General features: G+C 41.3%; 1 pseudogene; it reads left to right on the top strand.

Moving 5' to 3' along the window:
* The first annotated feature begins 1060 nt into the window (after positions 1-1060).
* Positions 1061-2120, top strand: LOC112397518 (E3 ubiquitin-protein ligase RNF167 pseudogene; annotated as a pseudogene).
* The last annotated feature ends 5213 nt before the right edge of the window (positions 2121-7333 follow it).

Raw genomic sequence — 7333 nt, 5'->3', positions numbered from 1 at the left:
TGTTTGACATAGAAATAGAATTTTATTAGTTTAAAAGACTGTATTGGGTCACTGAGATAAAATGATTAAAATGTTAAATGCTTTTAATACAGATGATCCTTGGTTATCTGTATCATAATGGCAGCATTTGTGAATTATCTCAGATGTCAGTTACTTGTTTGGGAGATAGGACAACAAAGGACTTGCACTTGTAGATACTGGTACACATTCTTAGTTAGAATCAACTGCCATAAAACTTACATCAAAATTAATAATCTGTGGGCTTCTCTGGTGGCGCAGTGGTTGAGAGTCCGCCTGCCAATGCAGGGTACACGGGTTTGTGCCCCGGTCCGGGAAGATCCCATATGCTGCGGAGCGGCTGGGCCCGTGAGCCATGGCCACTGAGCCTGCGCGTCCGGAGCCTGTGCTCCACAACGGGAGAGGCCACAACAGTGAGAGGCCCGCGTACCGAAAAAAAAAAAAATCTGCTAGAAATTTCTCCCTTTGGCTTGTTTTCATGCAAGATCGAGTGAGCCAGGCTAAACCAGAGTTAGGAGGTCTCTGGAGACAAACTCTGAAAGATTTCAGCTGATGGGGCAGAAGTGTGGCGAGCACTCTCACGAGACCTGAAGGTACCATGGCTGTAGTGGCAGCAGCAGCAGCAAGAGGAAGGAAGAGAGGACCAGAAGTGCTGCATCTTGAGTGTACAATGCCGGAAGCAGCCTGACTTTCTTTACCGAAGCCCTTTGCCCGGGGATAGGAAAACTGCCCACCTGGCTGGAAGTCCCACCTCCTCGAGCTCCCCAGCTCTTCCAGAAGATTTTCTGTCACCTGTGCTTGCCCCTGTCCTCTTTTCCTGTTTTATCTGTTTACCGGAAAAGGGTACATGAACGTCTTTCTCCTAGCTCCACTAAACGAGTTAGAGCTGGGGTTCCTTCCCTATACCCCCATGTAGCTGCAGAGTAGCACCTGGGGGTGGTTGGACCTCTGGGATCCCGAAGAAAGGGGGAGAGGGCTCAGAACTCCGCTTCTGCGTCTGCCACCAAGACGTGGCCTTCTCAGCCTTTCCCCCAATGCTGCCATGCACCTTGCGGCCCTCCGTCTTCCTGCGGTTGTGGCTACTGTGCTGTGAGGAGCGGCTCCTGTCACGGGGCTCATTCGAGCGACTTCAGACCACAACGGCAGCATGGACTTTGCAGACCTCCCAGCTCTCTTTGGGGCTGCCTTGAGCCGGGAGGGAATTAAGGGGTTCCTTGTGGAGGCTCGCCCAGCCAACGCCTGCAGCCCCATTGCTCCACCACCCTCAGCCCGGGTCAGTGGGTCAGTTTTCATTGCACTGCTTCCAAGATTTGACTGCAACTTTGACCTCAAAGTCCTAAATGCTCAGAAGGCTGGGTATGGTGCAGCTGTGGTGCACAATGTGAATTCCAATGAACTTCTGAGCATGCTGTGGAATAATGAGGAAATCCAGCAGCAGATCTGGATCCCATCTGTGTTTATCAGCGAGAGGAGCTCTAAGTACCTGCATGACCTCTTTGTCTACCAGAAGGGGGCTCAGGTGCTTTTGGTCCCACATGATGGATTCCTCTTGGCCTATTGCCTCATCCTTTTCTCGGGGATTTTGGGAGTGCTAATTTGGGGCATGGGAGCAATGTTGAGAGTTCCTTGTATTCAGCTCCAGAAAGAGCGCCAGAGAAAACCACTGACCAAAGAGCAACTGAAACAGATTCCTACACGTGACTCTCAGAAGGGAGACCAGTATGATGTCTGTGCTATCTGCATGGATGCATATGAGGATGGGGACAGGCTGAAGGTACTTCCCTGTGCTCATGCCTATCACGGCTGCTGTGTGGACCCGTGGCTCACTAAGACCCAGAAGACCTGCCCTATCTGCAAGCAGCCTGTTCGTCGGGATCCTGGTGGGGAGGAGCTGGAGGAAGGAACTCAGGGGCAAGTGGGTCATGGGGAAGGGGGCCCAAGGGGCCACCCTGCTTCAGAATGGACCCCACTTCTGGGCTCTAGGACCACACTTCCCACCTCCTTTGGCTCCCTAGCCCCAGCCCTCTTTGTTTCTTGGGTCTTCAACAGATCCCTCACCCTCTCCATCCTCCTCTTCCTCTTCGGCTGTCATCCTGACCTAATACTCCCTTTCTTTCCCACCTTTGGCAACCTATTTGCATAGCCCCTCTTCCTCCCTCGAGTCTTCTCTGTTGAGGGATAGGAGATATTCCTACACCAGGTTTCTCCCTAACCCGACCCCATCCTTTTGAGGGGGTTTGACATGCAAAGTGACTGGGTCTTCATTTACTGAGTTAATAAAATTTTTTTGTGGACTTAAAAAAAAGTTCAGATGCATGTGAAAGCCATAGGCATAGGCTGTCAAAAACAATTTAAAAGAGCATATTTTTTATTATTTGTGTCAAGGATGAAAAGATAATTAGAAATATTATTTTAAGTAACTCTTAAGAGTATCTTAAATTTACGTTGGGATATTAACATTTCACATTTGGCCTCACAATGCAATTTCTGAAATCTAAACATTTCAGTGCCTCTCCTTTAACCATTTTAGATCGGGTGTATATGAAATAATCTACACTTGTCTAAATGTTTAATTGTCATCAGTTAATACCTGAAGAGTACAAAGCCGTTGCAATGTCTCCATGGTCATGAGAAAACATATCTTGGTTGTAGGTCTCTGGTCCTCTGCTTTTCCTGTAAAGTGGCTGTGTAAGAAGATCCTGTTGTTTTATAGCTTGTTGGCATTAATATTCTAATCCTACTAATTGGGGTGGAATTTTAAGAGAATGCTTTTTAGCTTTGTCTTTTCATCTCTTGGAATTAAAAAAAAAAACTATTTAAATGAAGGAAACATGCAACATCAAATACTTTTCACCTGAGAGTGGTAATTGTTCAGCCATACCAAGTATCTTCTGTGACTGGAGGTGCCCGTGTAATTGTATAAAATGGAAGTTAGCTAATAGGGGATCATTAAATATGTCCTTTCTTTTTAGAAATTAAGGTCATTTTCACCCTTTAATGATTGTTAATGTTAGCTAAGCTAGTTTTCATTTGCATGGCCAATTTCAACTCATCTCAAACTTCCAGGCACTACATTGATAATGCAAATGACTAAATACTCTCTATAATTCTGTTATTTGGATTAGAATGTTCTGTTTCATGCAAGCCTTGAAATAAACACTTAAACCACACTGAAAGCCTTCTATCTTGGAATGCAGAATCAATAGTCATAAGATGATTCACTAAATTAATACGTAGTTTTGTTTCCATAAAGATGCATTTAAAATCATAATTTTAGAGCTAAGATCCTATTAAATCAATTGTTGATACTACTGCAATTGATTATTCTATTCACTAATTATGCTCCAGTTTTTTTGATTTGATATTTCTCACAATATGCATTCTTTGGCAGGAGGTTGCATGGAAATGTGTGCATTGGTAAGCATTACCCAACATTGAGGGCTGCAGTATGTTGCGGTCCCCAAGGAACAGACTCTGAGGTGGAGCTTTGTGTGTATAAATTTAGTGAGTTTAGGAAGCAGAACTGGGCAGAGGTAAAAGTTGGAGGATGGTGTGGTTGCACCCGAAGCCTCAGCAGACCCCCCAGAGGGCACTGGAGCTGGGATGGCCTTGCAGAATTGTCCCAAATCGAAGCAAAAGAGCTGAATCCACATGCCCCTGAAGTAACCAGTCATTTCTTACAGGCTGTCACAGGGGAAGAGGAGTGGCCTTGGGCCGGGTAGTTTTGTTCATACAAGGACAATTCCTGGAGAGAGACTCAGCTCTCTTTGCACAGGTACTGTATGAACACATGGAGTGGCATGCAACATTCAGAAACGATGGAGTGAGGGCAGGAGGAGGAAGAAAAGGAAGGCTGAGCTAAGCACACCATAAGAATTCAGGTTCCTCTTCTTTCTGCTGTACTGTGTTCTGTTTTATAGTAGATCATAAGGAAGATAAAATTCACATATTCTTGTTTATTCTGCCATCAGTATTGGTGATCACAAAAGCACTAATTATTGTTTGGACTAGATGAAGATACTTAAATTCAGCACTTCTTACTGTCCATCCAATTTTTGCTACAGTCACATTTTTTTTTTGGTCAACCTATTAAGCACTGTTGAAATTACCTGCTTTCCCTCATGAGATGCTTCTATGCAGCATGGTTCTGTGTGGATTCTCTCTTAAGTGCTCACAATGACAGAACTATTTCCTTGGGTTATTTGGGGAAAACCTAAATCTCCCACTCATCATTAGAAAGCCCCATCCATCTGTTATTTACAAATGGCAGGGCTATGTTCCCTAGGTCCTCATTTCCATATTGCACATAATGGGACTCAACACCTTAGAGACTGTGATGGAATATTTTACTCAACATACCATAGGAGAGCATTTCTTTTGGTAAGAGTTTTCTCTCAATACTCCTCAAATCACTTTTTCTAGGTCCCAGGTCTCAACTCTGTCCCCTTCATATTTATTTTGCTAGTTTCCTCACATGGATATACTTTAATCTTTGCAGAATTCATATGATGGAATATTTGACAAATAAGATATATCTTTGAATTTAAATTCATGTATTTTTTTCCAGTCAAAACCATTTTACAAAATTTTTAGGACTTTTAAAAAGTGATTTGTGATAATGTTTTTTAAAGACAACACAGAATTATTATGACTTAATTTTATTTTTTTAAAAGATACTATTTTATTTTTCAACTTTGTTGTATAGCACCTCCCTAGACTGTAAATTCCTTAAGGGAAGAAACAATAAATTTAACCTCATTATCCTGAGGTACAAGCTGGAGATTGTCACATACCTGAATGAATACATAAATGAATATTTTAAAATCATTTCTTTAAAGTTTGATTATATGAATGAGGTTTTAAACATTTATTTTTCCATAACGAATGTATCTTGTACCAAATCAATATGGAGAGAAGTCAGTGGCATGTTTTTAAAGATGTATTGATGGTAACAAGGGCACTGCAAAGTTCCATTGTCTCTGTCCTTTTCCCAGATAGCCATCCTAACTCCACACATTTAAAAAAAATCTATTCATCCATTCATTCATCCACACCTCCATCCTTCCACCCAACTAATCAAGCAGTCATTCATTCTGTAAATATTAAGTTGTATACTGGTTATATAACAGTATCAAGATAGATATGACCCTGCCCTCATGTGGAGAAGAGACTATTAAGCCCATCACATAAAATATGAGAAATACTGTTATGGAAAAATACACCTCTAATAATTCTCAGAGTAGAGACCTTTAGATGGGGAAAAGAATCTAGAAGTCATGGGGGAGGAAATAAAAATTATGATGAGACCTCGAGGGTGGATAGAGGTTGATCAAGAAATGAGGAGAGGCAGACTGAAGCATAATGTCTGTAAACCTAAAGGGAAAGAGATCATGATGTGTCTAGGACCAAAAAATGACTTTCAGTATTTCTAGGGCTTGAACTGTGAAGAAGGGTGTAAGGAGTGATGAGGCAGCTAGTATGAGTAGGGGCTGGAACTTCAAAGGCTCGATAAACTGTGCCAACTTAAAAAATATGCGCAACCTAAAAGTTGAGAGTTATGTATTATTCGGTGGGAAGTTTTAGGACTTCAAGCCCAGGAGGTAGCCTCTCAAGTGACCCTGAGAAAACTTCTCAGAGGAGATGGTGGAGGGGAGAGCCAGGTTATACAGAAGTTTTGCAACAAAGGGCAGGTAGTCTGAAAGTCAAAAGAAGATTGCTAAAGGAAAGCCAGATATGTCAAGTTAAGGAATTTAGCGCTTTTCTATGTATGAGAAGATGCAAGAATCTGGGTTTTTATTTTGAAAAATATATTTAAAAAGCAAATTTGACATAGCTTATATCCTCTGACAATTCACATATGATAGAACTATGGTAAAAATCTTGTTCATAGTGATTTTCTGTCATTCTTAATAAAGTATAATTGGATAAATCTAAAAAAAAAAGGATCTGGGTTCACTGAAATCATTCCTTTGATATGCACCTCAGTTATCTGGGGCCAATATCCTGTATTTTCGAATCCTGAGGGATCACCATAGGGGGTGGCTGCCTTCTGATGGCTGCTAGATGGCAGGCCTTCCTTCCTTCCTGAGTTCCCTCAGGGCTCGCATTGGAGGGCTGCAATTGCTGATGACTGTGACACCCTTTGTTTAATGACATGGCAGGAAATATTCCATTTCTCAACTGGTTAGAGTTTAAAGTTCTCATCATGACAGAATTGTAGAGAATGGACTACTAGGTGGGGAGAGGGGGCAAGATGAGGGCTGGGAGGCCAGTTAGAAGACAGTGCAATAACCCATGTGAGGACGATGGTCACCTGACCTCTGGTAGTGGCTGTGGGATTTTGAGGAAAAAAACTAGCAGGTAGCGGCTGTGCGATTGGGAAGAAAATCTATCTCAAGTAAACTCTCTTAGTTACAAGGGACTGGGAGAATGTGAAAAGATCCAAATGAAGAAATCTTCACAATTAGTAGACACGGGTAAAACTTACATCTCTATGTGGGCCAGTTGTATCATCTTTGTAAAGGCGATAATTTTTGAAAATTTATTTTTGAGAGCTGTTGTTTAGTTTTTCTTTTTAATAAAACTGCTAACCTTTCTAATGTTGAAGAGATAGAAGAAACAAAGAAGGAAATTTAAATAGAGGAGTGTCTTCTGGTATTCTGTATGTTTATCATATAACTTGGAAGCAAAATGAAAGCAAGATGCCAGACTGTGCTGAATATACATGCTCTCTGAGCCTATGAATATAATGTGGTCAGACAAACCACACACAGAGTCAGGGTCTCCTGCGATTTCTTTCAAAGGGGATGAAAAACCACAGACAAGGATGAAAAAGCTGGGAGTGCATTTCAGGTCTGGATCTTCTTTCCTCTTGATTGAAAAGGGCATGAAAAGATTTGCAACAATAATTTCTGGAGAAGACAAATTGTAGTAAATAATAATTGTTGCATAAAGACACTGCAATATTGGTTTATAAAAGCCCATTCAAAGTTTTAAAAATCATAGATATATTTCTATAATATTTATTTAGTACATTGGTATGATGTTTAAAGGATCTCCATTAGTAACTTTGATCTTTATTCAACAATTGACCATGATTAGTAATTATTTGTGGCTGACTTGCTCTTTTTATCACTGTAGGTTATTATTTTTATGAATTTCAAATTGCCTATTTTTTAAAGATAATTTTATTGACCTAAAGATGAAGAGGAACTCTGATTGTCTGAGATTGCCTGTAGTGGCCTTAAGAGTCAAAGAGATGGTTTACTTTGCCTGGAAAAGGAAATGTGACCCTGGGATTACACCCTTGAGAGAT

Source organism: Neophocaena asiaeorientalis, unplaced genomic scaffold (assembly GCF_003031525.2).
Source record: "Neophocaena asiaeorientalis asiaeorientalis breed wild unplaced genomic scaffold, Neophocaena_asiaeorientalis_V1.1 scaffold10, whole genome shotgun sequence".
Classification (NCBI taxonomy): domain Eukaryota; kingdom Metazoa; phylum Chordata; class Mammalia; order Artiodactyla; family Phocoenidae; genus Neophocaena; species Neophocaena asiaeorientalis.
The sequence above is the reverse complement of the archived record's forward strand: the minus strand, read 5'-3'. Positions and strand labels throughout refer to the sequence as shown.